Here is a 19,683-nt window from a genome sequence, read left to right on the forward strand (position 1 = left end):
GGCAATATTTTGCCGTTTTTCCACGTTTTTGTGAATTTTCAGTCTATGGGTAATAATTCATATATATATACGATAAAAATTATGCAAACACATAATTGATTAGATAATAACCTTAAATACTTCATTTTCAATCATCTATTTGTTTCTCGTTAAAATACTGAGTAAGATATTGAAAAGGGGAGAAGTTCGGTTTTTATTGCATATATCGACGTTTCAGCCGGATTAGAGCGGTTTTACGTGTACATCTTCCCTCGGTAATATAAACGGAAAATCAGGAACATTTTAGTTAATTCTAATGAAAACACATTGATTTTTATAATTTGTATTGGAAACAACATGGTCATATGTCTTTTCTTGGATCTAAATAATACGAAACCTCTCTATGATTTGAAGTTAAAATCCTCAAATATGGTTAAATAGTGACTTTTTCACGTTTTTCATGTAGTTTGATACTACGTAAATATATTCATTTTTACCAATATTTCGATTCTATTTAATGTAGTATCACGATATGTGATTTGGCCTTCAAATCTCAGAATTTCGCACAATATTGCATTTTAAGCAAGTTTTCTTGCATTTTGTTTCGTAGGAAAAATCATCGAATTTAGCAATATTTTGACGTTTATCATCCCCTTTTCCTTTATGTGATTTAAACAAAATATCATCGAATTAGGCAATATTTGGCCGTTTTTCCACGTTTTTGTGAATTTTCAGTCTATGGGTATTAATTCATATATATATACGATAAAAATGATGCAAACACATAATTGATTAGATAATAACCTTAAATACTTCATTTTCAATCATCTATTTGTTTCTCGTTAAAATACTGAGTAAGATATTGAAAAGGGGAGAAGTTCGGTTTTTATTGCATATATCGACGTTTCAGCCGGATTATAGCGGTTTTACGTGTACATCTTCCATCGGTAATATAAACGGAAAATCAGGAACATTTTTGTTAATACTATGAAAATATATTGATTTTTATCATTTGTATTGGAAACAACATTGTCATATGTCTTTTCTTGGATATAAATAATAGGAAACCTCGCTCTATGTTTTGAAGTTAAAATCCTCAAATATGGTTAAATAGTGACTTTTTTCACGTTTTTCATGTAGTTTAATACTACGTAAATATATTCATTTTTACCAATATTTCGATTCTATTTAATGTAGTATCACGATATGTGATTTGGCCTTCATATCTCAGAATTTCGCACAATATTGCATTTTAAGCAAGTTTTCTTGCATTTTGTTTCGTACGAAAAATCATCGAATTTAGCAATATTTTGACGTTTATCATCCCCTTTTCCTTTATGTGATTTAAACAAAATATCATCGAATTAGGCAATATTTTGCCGTTTTTCCACGTTTTTGTGAATTTTCAGTCTATGGGTATTAATTCATATATATATACAATAAAAATGATGCAAACACATAATTGATTAGATAATAACCTTAAATACTTCATTTTCAATCATCTATTTGTTTCTCGTTAAAATACTGAGTAAGATATTGAAAAGGGGAGAAGTTCGGTTTTTATTGCATATATCGACGTTTCAGCCGGCTTAGAGCGGTTTTACGTGTACATCTTCCATCGGTAATATAAACGGAAAATCAGGAACATTTTAGTTAATACTATGAAAATATATTGATTTTTATTATTTGTATTGGAAACAACATTGTAGTATGTCTTTTCTTGGATCTAAATAATACGAAACCTCGCTCTATGATTTGAAGTTAAAATCCTCAAATATGGTTAAATAGTGACTTTTTTCACGTTTTTCATGTAGTTTGATACTACGTAAATATATTCATTTTTACCAATATTTCGATTCTATTTCATGTAGAATCACGATATGTGATTTGGTCTTCAAATCTCAGAATTTCGCATAATATTGCATTTTAAGCAAGTTTTCTTGCCTTTTGTTTAGTACGAAAAATCATCGAATTTAGCAATATTTTGACGTTCATCATCCCCTTTTCCTTTATGTGATTTAAACAAAATATCATCGAATTAGGCAATATTTTGCCGTTTTTCCACGTTTTTGTGAATTTTCAGTCTATGGGTATTAATTCATATATATATATACGATAAAAATGATGCAAACACATAATTGATTAGATAATAACCTTAAATACTTCATTTTCAATCATCTATATGTTTCTCGTTAAAATACTGAGTAAGATATTGAAAAGGGGAGAAGTTCGGTTTTTATTGCATATATCGACGTTTCAGCCGGATTAGAGCGGTTTTACGTGTACATCTTCCCTCGGTAATATAAACGGAAAATCAAGAACATTTTAGTTAATTCTAATGAAAACACATTGATTTTTATCATTTGTATTTGAAACAACATTGTCATGTCTTTTCTTGGATATAAATAATAGGAAACCTCGCTCTATGTTTTGAAGTTAAAATCCTCAAATATGGTTAAATAGTGACTTTTTTCACCTTTTTCATGTAGTTTGATACTACGTAAATATATTCATTTTTACCAATATTTCGATTCTATTTAATGTAGTATCACGATATGTGATTTGGCCTTCAAATCTCAGAATTTCGCACAATATTGCTTTTTAAGCAAGTTTTCTTGCATTTTGTTTCGTACGAAAAATCATCGAATTTAGCAATATTTTGAGGTTTACCATCCCCTTTTCCTTTGTTTGATTTAAACAAAATATCATTGAATTAGGCAATATTTTGCCGCTTTCTACGTTTTTGTGAATTTACAGTCTATGGGTATTAATTCATATATATACGATAAAAATGATGCAAACACATAATTGATTAGATAATAACCTTAAATACTTCATTTTCAATCATCTATTTGTTTCTCGTTAAAATACTGAGTAAGATATTGAAAAGAGGAGAAGTTCGGTTTTTATTGCATATATCTACGTTTCAGCCGGATTAGAGCGGTTTTACGTGTACATCTTCCCTCGGTAATATAAACGGAAAATCAAGAACATTTTATTTAATTCTAATGAAAACACATTGATTTTTATCATTTGTATTTGAAACAACATTGTCATATGTCTTTTCTTTGATATAAATAATAGGAAACCTCGCTCTATGTTTTGAAGTTAAAATTCTCAAATATGGTTAAATAGTGACTTTTTTCACGTTTGTCATGTAGTTTGATACTACGTATATATATTCATTTTTACCAATATTTCGATTCTATTTCATGTAGTATCACGATATGTAATTTGGCCTTCAAATCTCAGAATTTCGCATAATATTGCATTTTAAGGAAGTTTTCTTGCATTTTGTTTCGTACGAAAAATCATCGAATTTAGCAATATTTTGACGTTTATCATCCCCTTTTCCTTTATGTGACTTAAACAAAATATCATCGAATTAGGCAATATTTTGCCGTTTTCTACGTTTTTGTGAATTTACAGTCTATGGGTATTATTTCATATATATACGATAAAAATGATGCAAACACATAATTGATTAGATAATAACTTAAATACTTCATTTTCAATCATCTATTTGTTTCTCGTTAAAATACTGAGTAAGATATTGAAAAGGGGAGAAGTTCGGTTTTTATTGCATATATCGACGTTTCAGCCGGATTAGAGCGGTTTTACGTGTACATCTTCCCTAGGTAACATAAACGGAAAATCAGGAACATTTTAGTTAATTCTAATGAAAACACATTGATTTTTATCATTTGTATTGGAAACAACATTGTCATATGTCTATTCTTGGATCTAAATAATACGAAACCTCGCTCTATGATTTGAAGTTAAAATCCTCAAATATGGTTAAATATTGACTTTTTTCACTTTTTTCATGTAGTTTGATATTACGTAAATATATTCATTTTTACCAATATTTCGATACTATTTCATGTCGTATCACGATATGTGATTTTTCCTTCAAATCTCAGAATTTCGCATAATATTGCATTTTAAGCAAGTTTTCTTGCATTTTGTTTCGTACGTAAAATCATCGAATTTAGCAATATTTGGCGTTTATCATCCCCTTTTCCTTTATTTGATTTAAACAAAATATCATCGAATTAGGCAATATTTTGCCGTTTTTCCACGTTTTTGTGAATTTTCAGTCTATGGGTATTAATTCATATATATATATACGATAAAAATGATGCAAACACATAATTGATTAGATAATAACCTTAAATACTTCATTTTCAATCATCTATATGTTTCTCGTTAAAATACTGAGTAAGATATTGAAAAGGGGAGAAGTTCGGTTTTTATTGCATATATCGACGTTTCAGCCGGATTAGAGCGGTTTTACGTGTACATCTTCCCTCGGTAATATAAACGGAAAATCAAGAACATTTTAGTTAATTCTAATGAAAACACAATGATTTTTATCATTTGTATTGGAAACAACATTGTCATATGTCTTTTCTTGGATCTAAATAATACGAAACCTCGCTCTTTGATTTGAAGTTAAAATCGTCAAATATGGTTAATTAGTGACTTTTTTCACGTTTTTCATGTAGTTTGATACTACGTATATATATTCATTTTTACCAATATTTCGATTCTATTTCATGTCGTATCACGATATGTGATTTGGCCTTCAAATCTCAGAATTTCGCACAATATTGCATATTAAGCAATTTTTCTTGCATTTTGTTTCGTACGAAAAATCATCGAATTTAGCAATATTTTGACGTTTATCATCCCCTTTTCCTTTATTTGATTTAAACAAAATATCATCGAATTAGGCAATATTTTGCCGTTTTTCCACGTTTTTGTGAATTTTCAGTCTATGGGTATTAATTCATTATATATACGATAAAAATGACGCAAACACATAATTCATTAGATAATAACCTTAAATACTTCATTTTCAATCAACTATTTGTTTCTCGTTAAAATACTGAGTAAGATATTGAAAAGGGGAGAAGTTCTGTTTTTATTGCATATATCGACGTTTCAGCCGGAATAGAGCGATTTTCGTGTACATCTTCCATCGGTAATATAAACGGAAAATCAGGAACATTTTAGTTAATACTAATGAAAATACATTGATTTTTATCATTTGTATTGGAAACAACATTGTCATATGTCTTTTCTTGGATCTAAATAATACGAAACCTCGCTCTATGATTTGAAGTTAAAATCCTTAAATATGGTTAAATATTGACTTTTTCACGTTTTACATGTAGTTTGATATTACGTAAATATATTCATTTTTACCAATATTTCGATACTATTTCATGTAGTATTACGAATGTGATTTGGCCTTCAAATCTCATAATTTCGCATAATATTGCATTTTAAGCAAGTTTTCTTGCATTTTGTTTCGTACGAAAAATCATCGAATTTAGCAATATTTTGACGTTTATCATCCCCTTTTCCTTTATGTGATTTAAACAAAATATCATCGAATTAGGCAATATTTTGCCGTTTTTCCACGTTTTTGTGAATTTTCAGACTATGGGTAATAATTCATATATATATACGATAAAAATGATGCAAACACATAATTGATTAGATAATAACCTTAAATACTTCATTTTCAATCATCTATTTGTTTCTCGTTAAAATACTGAGTAAGATATTGAAAACGGGAGAAGTTCGGTTTTTATTGCATATATCGACGTTTCAGCCGGATTAGAGCGGTTTTACGTGTACATCTTCCCTCGGTAATATAAACGGAAAATCAGGAACATTTTAGTTAATTCTAATGAAAACACATTGATTTTTATAATTTGTATTGGAAACAACATGGTCATATGTCTTTTCTTGGATCTAAATAATACGAAACCTCTCTATGATTTGAAGTTAAAATCCTCAAATATGGTTAAATAGTGACTTTTTTCACGTTTTTCATGTAGTTTGATACTACGTAAATATATTCATTTTTACCAATATTTCGATTCTATTTAATGTAGTATCACGATATGTGATTTGGCCTTCAAATCTCAGAATTTCGCACAATATTGCATTTTAAGCAAGTTTTCTTGCATTTTGTTTCGTAGGAAAAATCATCGAATTTAGCAATATTTTGACGTTTATCATCCCCTTTTCCTTTATGTGATTTAAACAAAATATCATCGAATTAGGCAATATTTGGCCGTTTTTCCACGTTTTTGTGAATTTTCAGTCTATGGGTATTAATTCATATATATATACGATAAAAATGATGCAAACACATAATTGATTAGATAATAACCTTAAATACTTCATTTTCAATCATCTATTTGTTTCTCGTTAAAATACTGAGTAAGATATTGAAAAGGGGAGAAGTTCGGTTTTTATTGCATATATCGACGTTTCAGCCGGATTATAGCGGTTTTACGTGTACATCTTCCATCGGTAATATAAACGGAAAATCAGGAACATTTTAGTTAATACTATGAAAATATATTGATTTTTATTATTTGTATTGGAAACAACATTGTAGTATGTCTTTTCTTGGATCTAAATAATACGAAACCTCGCTCTATGATTTGAAGTTAAAATCCTCAAATATGGTTAAATAGTGACTTTTTTCACGTTTTTCATGTAGTTTGATACTACGTAAATATATTCATTTTTACCAATATTTCGATTCTATTTCATGTAGTATCACGATATGTGATTTGGTCTTCAAATCTCAGAATTTCGCATAATATTGCATTTTAAGCAAGTTTTCTTGCCTTTTGTTTAGTACGAAAAATCATCGAATTTAGCAATATTTTGACGTTCATCATCCCCTTTTCCTTTATGTGATTTAAACAAAATATCATCGAATTAGGCAATATTTTGCCGTTTTTCCACGTTTTTGTGAATTTTCAGTCTATGGGTATTAATTCATATATATATACGATAAAAATGATGCAAACACATAATTGATTAGATAATAACCTTAAATACTTCATTTTCAATCATCTATATGTTTCTCGTTAAAATACTGAGTAAGATATTGAAAAGGGGAGAAGTTCGGTTTTTATTGCATATATCGACGTTTCAGCCGGATTAGAGCGGTTTTACGTGTACATCTTCCCTCGGTAATATAAACGGAAAATCAAGAACATTTTAGTTAATTCTAATGAAAACACATTGATTTTTATCATTTGTATTTGAAACAACATTGTCATATGTCTTTTCTTGGATATAAATAATAGGAAACCTCGCTCTATGTTTTGAAGTTAAAATCCTCAAATATGGTTAAATAGTGACTTTTTTCACCTTTTTCATGTAGTTTGATACTACGTAAATATATTCATTTTTACCAATATTTCGATTCTATTTAATGTAGTATCACGATATGTGATTTGGCCTTCAAATCTCAGAATTTCGCACAATATTGCTTTTTAAGCAAGTTTTCTTGCATTTTGTTTCGTACGAAAAATCATCGAATTTAGCAATATTTTGACGTTTATCATCCCCTTTTCCTTATGTTGATTTAAACAAAATATCATCGAATTAGGCAATATTTTGCCGTTTTCTACGTTTTTGTGAATTTACAGTCTATGGGTATTAATTCATATATATACGATAAAAATGATGCAAACACATAATTGATTAGATAATAACCTTAAATACTTCATTTTCAATCATCTATTTGTTTCTCGTTAAAATACTGAGTAAGATATTGAAAAGAGGAGAAGTTCGGTTTTTATTGCATATATCGACGTTTCAGCCGGATTAGAGCGGTTTTACGTGTACATCTTCCCTCGGTAATATAAACGGAAAATCAAGAACATTTTAGTTAATTCTAATGAAAACACATTGATTTTTATCATTTGTATTGGAAACAACATTGTCATATGTCTTTTCTTGGATATAAATAATACGAAACCTCGCTCTATGTTTTGAAGTTAAAATCCTCAAATATGGTTAAATAGTGACTTTTTTCACGTTTTTCATGTAGTTTGATACTACGTATATATATTCATTTTTACCAATATTTCGATTCTATTTCATGTAGTATCACGATATGTGATTTGGCCTTCAAATCTCAGAATTTCGCATAATATTGCATTTTAAGCAAGTTTTCTTGCATTTTGTTTCGTACGAAAAATCATCGAATTTAGCAATATTTTGACGTTTATCATCCCCTTTTCCTTTATGTGATTTAAACAAAATATCATCGAATTAGGCAATATTTTGCCGTTTTTCCACGTTTTTGTGAATTTTCAGTCTATGGGTATTAATTCATATATATATACGATAAAAATGATGCAAACACATAATTGATTAGATAATAACCTTAAATACTTCATTTTCAATCATCTATTTGTTTCTCGTTAAAATACTGAGTAAGATATTGAAAAGGGGAGAAGTTCGGTTTTTATTGCATATATCGACGTTTCAGCCGGATTAGAGCGGTTTTACGTGTACATCTTCCCTCGGTAATATAAACGGAAAATCAGGAACATTTTAGTTAATTCTAATGAAAACACATTGATTTTTATCATTTGTATTGGAAACAACATTGTCATATGTCTTTTCTTGGATCTAAATAATACGAAACCTCGCTCTATGATTTGAAGTTAAAATCCTCAAATATGGTTAAATAGTGACTTTTTTCACGTTTTTCATGTAGTTTGATATTACGTAAATATATTCATTTTTACCAATATTTCGATACTATTTCATGTAGTATCACGATATGTGATTTGGCCTTCAAATCTCAGAATTTCGCATAATATTGCATTTTAAGCAAGTTTTCTTGCATTTTGTTTCGTACGAAAAATCATCGAATTTAGCAATATTTTGACGTTTATCATCCCCTTTTCCTTTATGTGATTTAAACAAAATATCATCGAATTAGGCAATATTTTGCCGTTTTTCCACGTTTTTGTGAATTTTCAGTCTATGGGTATTAATTCATATATATATACGATAAAAATGATGCAAACACATAATTGATTAGATAATAACCTTAAATACTTCATTTTCAATCATCTATTTGTTTCTCGTTAAAATACTGAGTAAGATATTGAAAAGGGGAGAAGTTCGGTTTTTATTGCATATATCGACGTTTCAGCCGGATTAGAGCGGTTTTACGTGTACATCTTCCCTCGGTAATATAAACGGAAAATCAAGAACATTTTAGTTAATTCTAATGAAAACACATTGATTTTTATCATTTGTATTGGAAACAACATTGTCATATGTCTTTTCTTGGATCTAAATAATACGAAACCTCGCTCTATGATTTGAAGTTAAAATCCTCAAATATGGTTAAATAGTGACTTTTTTCACGTTTTTCATGTAGTTTGATACTACGTAATATATATTCATTTTTACCAATATTTCGATTCTATTTCATGTAGTATCACGATATGTGATTTGGCCTTCAAATCTCAGAATTTCGCACAATATTGCATTTTAAGCAAGTTTTCTTGCATTTTGTTTCGTACGAAAAATCATCGAATTTAGCAATATTTTGACGTTTATCATCCCCTTTTCCTTTATGTGATTTAAACAAAATATCATCGAATTAGGCAATATTTTGCCGTTTTTCCACGTTTTTGTGAATTTTCAGTCTATGGGTATTAATTCATATATATATACGATAAAAATGATGCAAACACATAATTGATTAGATAATAACCTTAAATACTTCATTTTCAATCATCTATTTGTTTCTCGTTAAAATACTGAGTAAGATATTGAAAAGGGGAGAAGTTCGGTTTTTATTGCATATATCGACGTTTCAGCCGGATTAGAGCGGTTTTACGTGTACATCTTCCATCGGTAATATAAACGGAAAATCAGGAACATTTTAGTTAATACTAATGAAAATACATTGATTTTTATCATTTGTATTGGAAACAACATTGTCATATGTCTTTTCTTGGATCTAAATAATACGAAACCTCGCTCTATGATTTGAAGTTAAAATCCTCAAATATGGTTAAATATTGACTTTTTTCACGTTTTTCATGTAGTTTGATACTTACGTAAATATATTCATTTTTACCAATATTTCGATACTATTTCATGTAGTATCACGATATGTGATTTGGCCTTCAAATCTCAGAATTTCGCATAATATTGCATTTTAAGCAAGTTTTCTTGCATTTTGTTTCGTACGAAAAATCATCGAATTTAGCAATATTTTGACGTTTATCATCCCCTTTTCCTTTATGTGATTTAAACAAAATATCATCGAATTAGGCAATATTTTGCCGTTTTTCCACGTTTTTGTGAATTTTCAGTCTATGGGTATTAATTCATATATATACGATAAAAATGATGCAAACACATAATTGATTAGATAATAACCTTAAATACTTCATTTTCAATCATCTATTTGTTTCTCGTTAAAATACTGAGTAAGATATTGAAAAGGGGAGAAGTTCGGTTTTTATTGCATATATCGACGTTTCAGCCGGATTAGAGCGGTTTTACGTGTACATCTTCCCTCGGTAATATAAACGGAAAATCAAGAACATTTTAGTTAATTCTAATGAAAACACATTGATTTTTATCATTTGTATTGGAAACAACATTGTCATATGTCTTTTCTTGGATATAAATAATACGGAAACCTCGCTCTATGATTTTGAAGTTAAAATCCTCAAATATGGTTAAATAGTGACTTTTTTCACGTTTTTCATGTAGTTTGATACTACGTAAATATATTCATTTTTACCAATATTTCGATTCTATTTCATGTAGTATCACGATATGTGATTTGGCCTTCAAATCTCAGAATTTCGCATAATATTGCATTTTAAGCAAGTTTTCTTGCATTTTGTTTCGTACGAAAAATCATCGAATTTAGCAATATTTTGACGTTTATCATCCCCTTTTCCTTTATGTGATTTAAACAAAATATCATCGAATTAGGCAATATTTTGCCGTTTTCCTACGTTTTTGTGAATTTACAGTCTATGGGTATTATTCATATATATACGATAAAAATGATGCAAACACATAATTGATTAGATAATAACCTTAAATACTTCATTTTCAATCATCTATTTGTTTCTCGTTAAAATACTGAGTAAGATATTGAAAAGGGGAGAAGTTCGGTTTTTATTGCATATATCGACGTTTCAGCCGGATTAGAGCGGTTTTACGTGTACATCTTCCATAGGTAATATAAACGGAAAATCAGGAACATTTTAGTTAATTCTAATGAAAACACATTGATTTTTATCATTTGTATTGGAAACAACATTGTCATATGTCTATTCTTGGATCTAAATAATACGAAACCTCGCTCTATGATTTGAAGTTAAAATCCTCAAATATGGTTAAATAGTGACTTTTTTCACGTTTTTCATGTAGTTTGATACTACGTAAATATATTCATTTTTACCAATATTTCGATTCTATTTAATGTAGTATCACGATATGTGATTTGGCCTTCATATCTCAGAATTTCGCACAATATTGCATTTTAAGCAAGTTTTCTTGCATTTTGTTTCGTACGAAAAATCATCGAATTTAGCAATATTTTGACGTTTATCATCCCCTTTTCCTTTATGTGATTTAAACAAAATATCATCGAATTAGGCAATATTTTGCCGTTTTTCCACGTTTTTGTGAATTTTCAGTCTATGGGTATTAATTCATATATATATACGATAAAAATGATGCAAACACATAATTGATTAGATAATAACCTTAAATACTTCATTTTCAATCATCTATTTGTTTCTCGTTAAAATACTGAGTAAGATATTGAAAAGGGGAGAAGTTCGGTTTTTATTGCATATATCGACGTTTCAGCCGGATTAGAGCGGTTTTACGTGTACATCTTCCCTCGGTAATATAAACGGAAAATCAAGAACATTTTATTTAATTCTAATGAAAACACATTGATTTTTATCATTTGTATTTGAAACAACATTGTCATATGTCTTTTCTTGATATAAATAATAGGAAACCTCGCTCTATGTTTTGAAGTTAAAATCCTCAAATATGGTTAAATAGTGACTTTTTTCACGTTTGTCATGTAGTTTGATACTACGTAATATATATTCATTTTTACCAATATTTCGATTCTATTTCATGTAGTATCACGATATGTGATTTGGCCTTCAAATCTCAGAATTTCGCATAATATTGCATTTTAAGGCAAGTTTTCTTGCATTTTGTTTCGTACGAAAAATCATCGAATTTAGCAATATTTTGACTGTTTATCATCCCCTTTTCCTTTATGTGACTTAAACAAAATATCATCGAATTAGGCAATATTTTGCCGTTTCTACGTTTTTGTGAATTTACAGTCTATGGGTATTAATTCATATATATACGATAAAAATGATGCAAACACATAATTGATTAGATAATAACCTTAAATACTTCATTTTCAATCATCTATTTGTTTCTCGTTAAAATACTGAGTAAGATATTGAAAAGGGGAGAAGTTCGGTTTTTATTGCATATATCGACGTTTCAGCCGGATTAGAGCGGTTTTACGTGTACATCTTCCCTAGGTAATATAAACGGAAAATCAGGAACATTTTAGTTAATTCTAATGAAAACACATTGATTTTTATCATTTGTATTGGAAACAACATTGTCATATGTCTATTCTTGGATCTAAATAATACGAAACCTCGCTCTATGATTTGAAGTTAAAATCCTCAAATATGGTTAAATATTGACTTTTTTCACGTTTTTCATGTAGTTTGATATTACGTAAATATATTCATTTTTACCAATATTTCGATTACTATTTCATGTCGTATCACGATATGTGATTTGGCCTTCAAATCTCAGAATTTCGCATAATATTGCATTTTAAGCAAGTTTTCTTGCATTTTGTTTCGTACGAAAAATCATCGAATTTAGCAATATTTGGCGTTTATCATCCCCTTTTCCTTTATTTGATTTAAACAAAATATCATCGAATTAGGCAATATTTTGCCGTTTTTCCACGTTTTTGTGAATTTCAGTCTATGGGTATTAATTCATATATATATACGATAAAAATGATGCAAACACATAATTGATTAGATAATAACCTTAAATACTTCATTTTCAATCATCTATTGTTTCTCGTTAAAATACTGAGTAAGATATTGAAAAGGGGAGAAGTTCGGTTTTTATTGCATATATCGACGTTTCAGCCGGATTAGAGCGGTTTTACGTGTACATCTTCCCTCGGTAATATAAACGGAAAATCAGGAACATTTTAGTTAATTCTAATGAAAACACATTGATTTTTATCATTTGTATTGGAAACAACATTGTCATATGTCTTTTCTTGGATATAAATAATACGAAACCTCGCTCTATGATTTTGAAGTTAAAATCCTCAAATATGGTTAAATAGTGACTTTTTTCACCTTTTTCATGTAGTTTGATACTACGTAAATATATTCATTTTTACCAATATTTCGATTCTATTTCATGTAGTATCACGATATGTGATTTGGCCTTCAAATCTCAGAATTTCGCATAATATTGCATTTTAAGCAAGTTTTCTTGCATTTTGTTTCGTACGAAAAATCATCGAATTTAGCAATATTTTGACGTTTATCATCCCCTTTCCTTATGTTGATTTAAACAAAATATCATCGAATTAGGCAATATTTTGCCGTTTTTCCACGTTTTTGTGAATTTCAGTCTATGGGTATTAATTCATATATATATACGATAAAAATGATGCAAACACATAATTGATTAGATAATAACCTTAAATACTTCATTTTCAATCATCTATTTGTTTCTCGTTAAAATACTGAGTAAGATATTGAAAAGGGGAGAAGTTCGGTTTTTATTGCATATATCGACGTTTCAGCCGGATTAGAGCGGTTTTACGTGTACATCTTCCATCGGTAATATAAACGGAAAATCAGAACATTTTAGTTAATTCTAATGAAAACACATTGATTTTTATCATTTGTATTGGAAACAACATTGTCATATGTCTTTTCTTGGATATAAATAATAGGAAACCTCGCTCTATGTTTTGAAGTTAAAATCCTCAAATATGGTTAAATAGTGACTTTTTTCACGTTTTTCATGTAGTTTGATACTACGTAAATATATTCATTTTTACCAATATTTCGATTCTATTTCATGTAGTATCACGATATGTGATTTGGCCTTCAAATCTCAGAATTTCGCATAATATTGCATTTTAAGGCAAGTTTTCTTGCATTTTGTTTCGTACGAAAAATCATCGAATTTAGCAATATTTTGACGTTTATCATCCCCTTTTCCTTTATGTGACTTAAACAAAATATCATCGAATTAGGCAATATTTTGCCGTTTTTCCTACGTTTTTGTGAATTTACAGTCTATGGGTATTATTCATATATATACGATAAAAATGATGCAAACACAGTAATTGATTAGATAATAACTTAAATACTTCATTTTCAATCATCTATTTGTTTCTCGTTAAAATACTGAGTAAGATATTGAAAAGGGGAGAAGTTCGGTTTTTATTGCATATATCGACGTTTCAGCCGGATTAGAGCGGTTTTACGTGTACATCTTCCCTAGGTAATATAAACGGAAAATCAGGAACATTTTAGTTAATTCTAATGAAAACACATTGATTTTTATCATTTGTATTGGAAAACAACATTGTCATATGTCTATTTCTTGGATCTAAATAATACGAAACCTCGCTCTATGATTTGAAGTTAAAATCCTCAAATATGGTTAAATATTGACTTTTTTCACGTTTTTCATGTAGTTTGATATTACGTAAATATATTCATTTTTACCAATATTTCGATACTATTTCATGTAGTATCACGATATGTGATTTGGCCTTCAAATCTCAGAATTTCGCATAATATTGCATTTTAAGCAAGTTTTCTTGCATTTTGTTTCGTACGTAAAATCATCGAATTTAGCAATATTTGGACGTTTATCATCCCCATTTCCTTTATTTGATTTAAACAAAATATCATCGAATTAGGCAATATTTTGCCGTTTTTCCACGTTTTTTGTGAATTTTCAGTCTATGGGTATTAATTCATATATATATACGATAAAAATGATGCAAACACATAATTGATTAGATAATAACCTTAAATACTTCATTTTCAATCATCTATATGTTTTCTCGTTAAAATACTGAGTAAGATATTGAAAAGGGGAGAAGCCCAGCAAACACAAATCATCTACACAACGTTCGCCTATCTCTTCCCATAGGTGTGGGAATGATTTGCATTGAGAATGGTGCAGGAGAGCCTTTGAGAAACTTTTACTCAAAAAATCCAAACACAAAGGTTTAATTATAAATTGTTTTTCTACAATTATTTTCTTCCAAATGTAAAACAAATAGTTTTTACATGTTTAAATATAAAATTTATGGTGTTTTTTTGTAAAATTCATTAATAAATTGTGAATGATATATATTGGCTGAGTGAAACCTTTAAAATCCATTTAGTTATAATATGAACAGAAAAAAGTAGTTTTCCAAATTTTCTAAAAATCGCTCTTTTTAACACAATTTGACTCCTTATGCATTCCACTAAACACTAATATCATGTTTAAATATATAATTTATGTATTATTCCCTAAGATAATTTATATAATTATAAAAGTTGCTGGAAAGTGGTGAGAAAGAATCTGAAAACGTTTTGTTGTCTTATATTGGCGTGTTCTTATTAACTAGAGTGAGTAAGAGTGAGCGAGAGTGGGTAAGAGTGAGTAAGAGTGACTGAAGGTGAGTGAGAGTGCCAGAGAGTGTGTAAGTGTGAGTAACAGTGAGTATATGTAAGAGTGACTGAGAGTGAGTAAGAGTGAGAGTAAGGGTGACAGAATGAGTAAGAGTGAGAGTAAAGTGATTGAGAGTAAGGGTGAGTATGAGAGTAAGAGTGATTGAGAGTTAGAGTGAGAGTAAGAGTGATTGAGAGTTAGTGAGAGTAGGAGTGATTGAGAGTAAGAGTGATTGAGAGTAAGAGTGATTGAGAGTAAGAGTGATTGGGAGTAAGAGTGATTGAGAGTAAGAGTGATTGAGAGTAAGAGTGATTGGGAGTAAGAGTGATTGGGAGTAGGAGTTAGAGTGAGAGCAGGAGTAAGAATGAGAATAAGAGTGATTGAGAGTAAGAGTGAGTAAGAGTAAGAATGAGAGTAAGAGTGATTGAGAGTAAGAGTGATTGAGAGTAAGAGTGATTGAGAGTAAGAGTGATTGGGAGTAAGAGTGATTGGGAGTAAGAGTAAGAATGAAATAAGAGTGATTGAGAGTAAGAGTGATTGGGAGTAAGAGTAAGAGTAAGAATAGAGTAGGAGTGATTGAGAGTAGGAGTGATTGGGAGTAGGAGTGATTGGGAGTAAGAGTGATTGAGAGTAAGAGTAATTGAGAGTAAGAGTATGAGAGTAAGAGTGAGAGAGTGAGTATGAATGGGTAAGGGTGACTGAGAGTGAGTAAGAGTGACAGAGTAAGAATGACAGAGTAAGAGTGATAGAGAGTAAGAATGACAGAGAGTAAGAGTGACAGAGAGTAAGAGTGACAGAGAGTAAGAGTGACAGAGAGTAAGAGTGACAGAGAGTAAGAGTGACAGAGTAAGAGTGAGTATGAGAGTGAGTAAGGATGACTGAGAGAAAGAGTGAGTAATAGTGCGTAAGAGTGATTGAGAGTTAGAGTGAGAGTAAGAGTGATTGAGAGTTAGTGAGAGTAAGAGTGATTGAGAGTAAGAGTGATTGAGAGTAAAAGTGATTGAGAGTAAGAGTGATTGAGAGTAAGAGTGATTGGGAGTAAGAGTGATTGAGAGTAAGAGTGATTGGGAGTAAGAGTGATTGGGAGTAGGAGTAAGAATGAGAATAAGAGTGATTGAGAGTAAGAGTAAGAGTAAGAATGAGAGTAAGAGTGATTGTGAGTAAGAGTGATTGAGAGTAAGAGTGATTGAGAGTAAGAGTGATTGGGAGTAAGAGTGATTGAGAGTAAGAGTGATTGGGAGTAAGAGTGATTGGGAATAGGAGTAAGAATGAGAATAAGAGTGATTGAGAGTAAGAGTGAGTAAGAGTAAGAATGAGAGTAAGAGTGATTGAGAGTAAGAGTGATTGAGAGTAAGAGTGATTGAGAGTAAGAGTGATTGGGAGTAAGAGTGATTGGGAGTAAGAGTAAGAGTGAGAGTAAGAGTAAGAATGAGAATAAGAGTGATTGAGAGTAAGAGTGATTGGGAGTAAGAGTAAGAGTAAGAATGAATGTAGGAGTGATTGAGAGTAGGAGTGATTGGGAGTAGGAGTGATTGGGAGTAAGAGTGATTGAGAGTAAGAGTAATTGAGAGTAAGAGTATGAGAGTAAGAGTGAGAGAGTGAGTATGAATGGGTAAGGGTGACTGAGAGTGAGTAAGAATGACAGAGTAAGAGTGACAGAGAGTAAGAGTGACAGAAAGTAAGAGTAACAGAGAGTAAGAGTGACAGAGAGTAAGAGTGACAGAGTAAGAGTGACAGAGAGTAAGAGTGACAGAGAGTAAGAGTGACAGAGAGTAAGAGTGACAGAGAGTAAGAGTGACAGAGAGTAGAGTGACAGAGAGTAAGAGTGACAGAGAGTAAGAGTGACAGAGTGTAAGAGTGACAGTGTAAGAGTGACAGAGTAAGAGTGACAGAGAGTAAGAGTGACTGAGAGTAAGAGTGACAGAGAGTAAGAGTGACAGAGTAAGAGTTACAGAGAGTAAGAGTTACAGAGAGTAAGAGTGACAGAGAGTAAGAGTGACAGAGAGTAAGAGTGACAGAGAGTAAGAGTGACAGAGAGTAAGAGTGACAGAGAGTAAGAGTGACAGAGAGTAAGAGTGACAGAGAGTAAGAGTGACAGAGTAAGAGTGACAGAGAGTAAGAGTGACAGAGAGTAAGAGTGACAGAGTAAGAGTGACAGAGAGTAAGAGTGACAGAGAGTAAGAGTGACAGAGAGTAAGAGTGACAGAGAGTAAGAGTGACAGAGAGTAAGAGTGACAGAGAGTAAGAGTGACAGAGAGTAAGAGTGACAGAGAGTAAGAGTGACAGAGAGTAAGTGACAGAGAGTAAGAGTGACAGAGAGTAAGAGTGACAGAGTAAGAGTGACAGAGAGTAAGAGTGACAGAGAGTAAGAGTGACAGAGTAAGAGTGACAGAGAGTAAGAGTGACAGAGAGTAAGAGTGACAGAGAGTAAGAGTGACAGAGAGTAAGAGTGACAGAGAGTAAGAGTGACAGAGAGTAAGAGTGACAGAGAGTAAGAGTGACAGAGAGTAAGAGTGACAGAGAGTAAGAGTGACAGAGTAAGAGTGACAGAGAGTAAGAGTGACAGAGAGTAAGAGTGACAGAGAGTAAGAGTGACAGAGAGTAAGTGACAGAGAGTAAGAGTGACAGAGAGTAAGAGTGACAGAGTAAGAGTGACAGAGAGTAAGAGTGACAGAGAGTAAGAGTGACAGAGTAAGAGTGACAGAGAGTAAGAATGACAGAGAGTAAGAGTGACAGAGAGTAAGAGTGACAGAGAGTAAGAGTGACAGAGAGTAAGAGTGACAGAGAGTAAGAGTGACAGAGTAAGAGAGTGAGAGTGATTATGAGAGAGTTAAGAGTGTGAGGTGTGTGAGTGTAGCAGGCCAGGGTGGCAGGATGTGTGGTCACAGGCGAGGCCTAGGCCTCGTGATCTCTAATGTTGGTTTTTATATATATGTGGGATTTTTTGTCCTGTTTCAAATTATAATTTATTTAGCAGGAATGTAATAAGATATTGCACAGTATTAATGTGACAATAATATATGCATTATTTCCTTGATAATCAAACTTGTTGTTCAGAGATAATATACAATCTTTGAAGGAAACATTTTGAGAGCACGAGCTGGCAACACTGAGCTGGTGGGTGAGAGAGACATATGGTTAGTTGTTCTCAGACCTTCAGTGGTGAAGGGTGTGTCCCAGCTGGCCGCCACCAGCCGCCACCCGCCGCCACCACCAGCCGCCACCTGCCACCACCCACCACCAGCCGCCACCCACCACCAGCCGCCACCCGCCACCACCCACCACCAGCCGCCACCTGCCACCACCCACCACCAGCCGCCACCCGCCACCAGCCGCCACTCGCCGCCACCCACCACCACCCGCCACCACCCACCGTCAGCCGCCACCCACCACCACCCGCCACCACCCACCGTCAGCCGCCACCCGCCACCACCCACCGTCAGCCGCCAGCCGCCACCCGCCACCACCCACCACCAGCCGCCACCAGCCACCGCAACCCACCACCGCCACTCACCACCCGCCGCCACCACCCACCACCAGCCGCCACCCGCCACCACCCACCACCAGCCGCCGCCGCCACCCACCACCAGCCGCCACCCACCACCAGCCGCCACCCGCCACCACCAGCCGCCACCCGCCACCACCCACCACCAGCCGCCACCCGCCACCACCCACCACCAGCCGCCACCCACCACCAGCCGCCACCCGCCACCACCCACCACCAGCCGCCACCCGCCATCCGCCACCACCCACCACCAGCCGCCACCGCCACCACCACCACCAGCCGCCACCCGCCACCAGCCACCGCCACCCACCACCGCCACTCACCACCCGCCGCCACACCACCCACCACCCGCCGCCACCCACCACCGCCGCCCCCGCCACCACCCACCACCAGCCGCCACCCGCCACCAGCCGCCACCCGCCACCACCCGCCACCAGCCACCGCCACACACCACCGCCACTCACCACCCGCCGCCACCACCCACCACCAGCCGCCACCGCCACCCACCACCGCCACCCGCCGCCACCAACCCACCACCACCACCCACCACCACCACCCACCACCACCAGCCGCCGCCCGCACCACCGCCGCCACCACCCATCACCGCC

Source organism: Procambarus clarkii, unplaced genomic scaffold (assembly GCF_040958095.1).
Source record: "Procambarus clarkii isolate CNS0578487 unplaced genomic scaffold, FALCON_Pclarkii_2.0 HiC_scaffold_311, whole genome shotgun sequence".
Classification (NCBI taxonomy): Eukaryota; Metazoa; Arthropoda; class Malacostraca; order Decapoda; family Cambaridae; genus Procambarus; species Procambarus clarkii.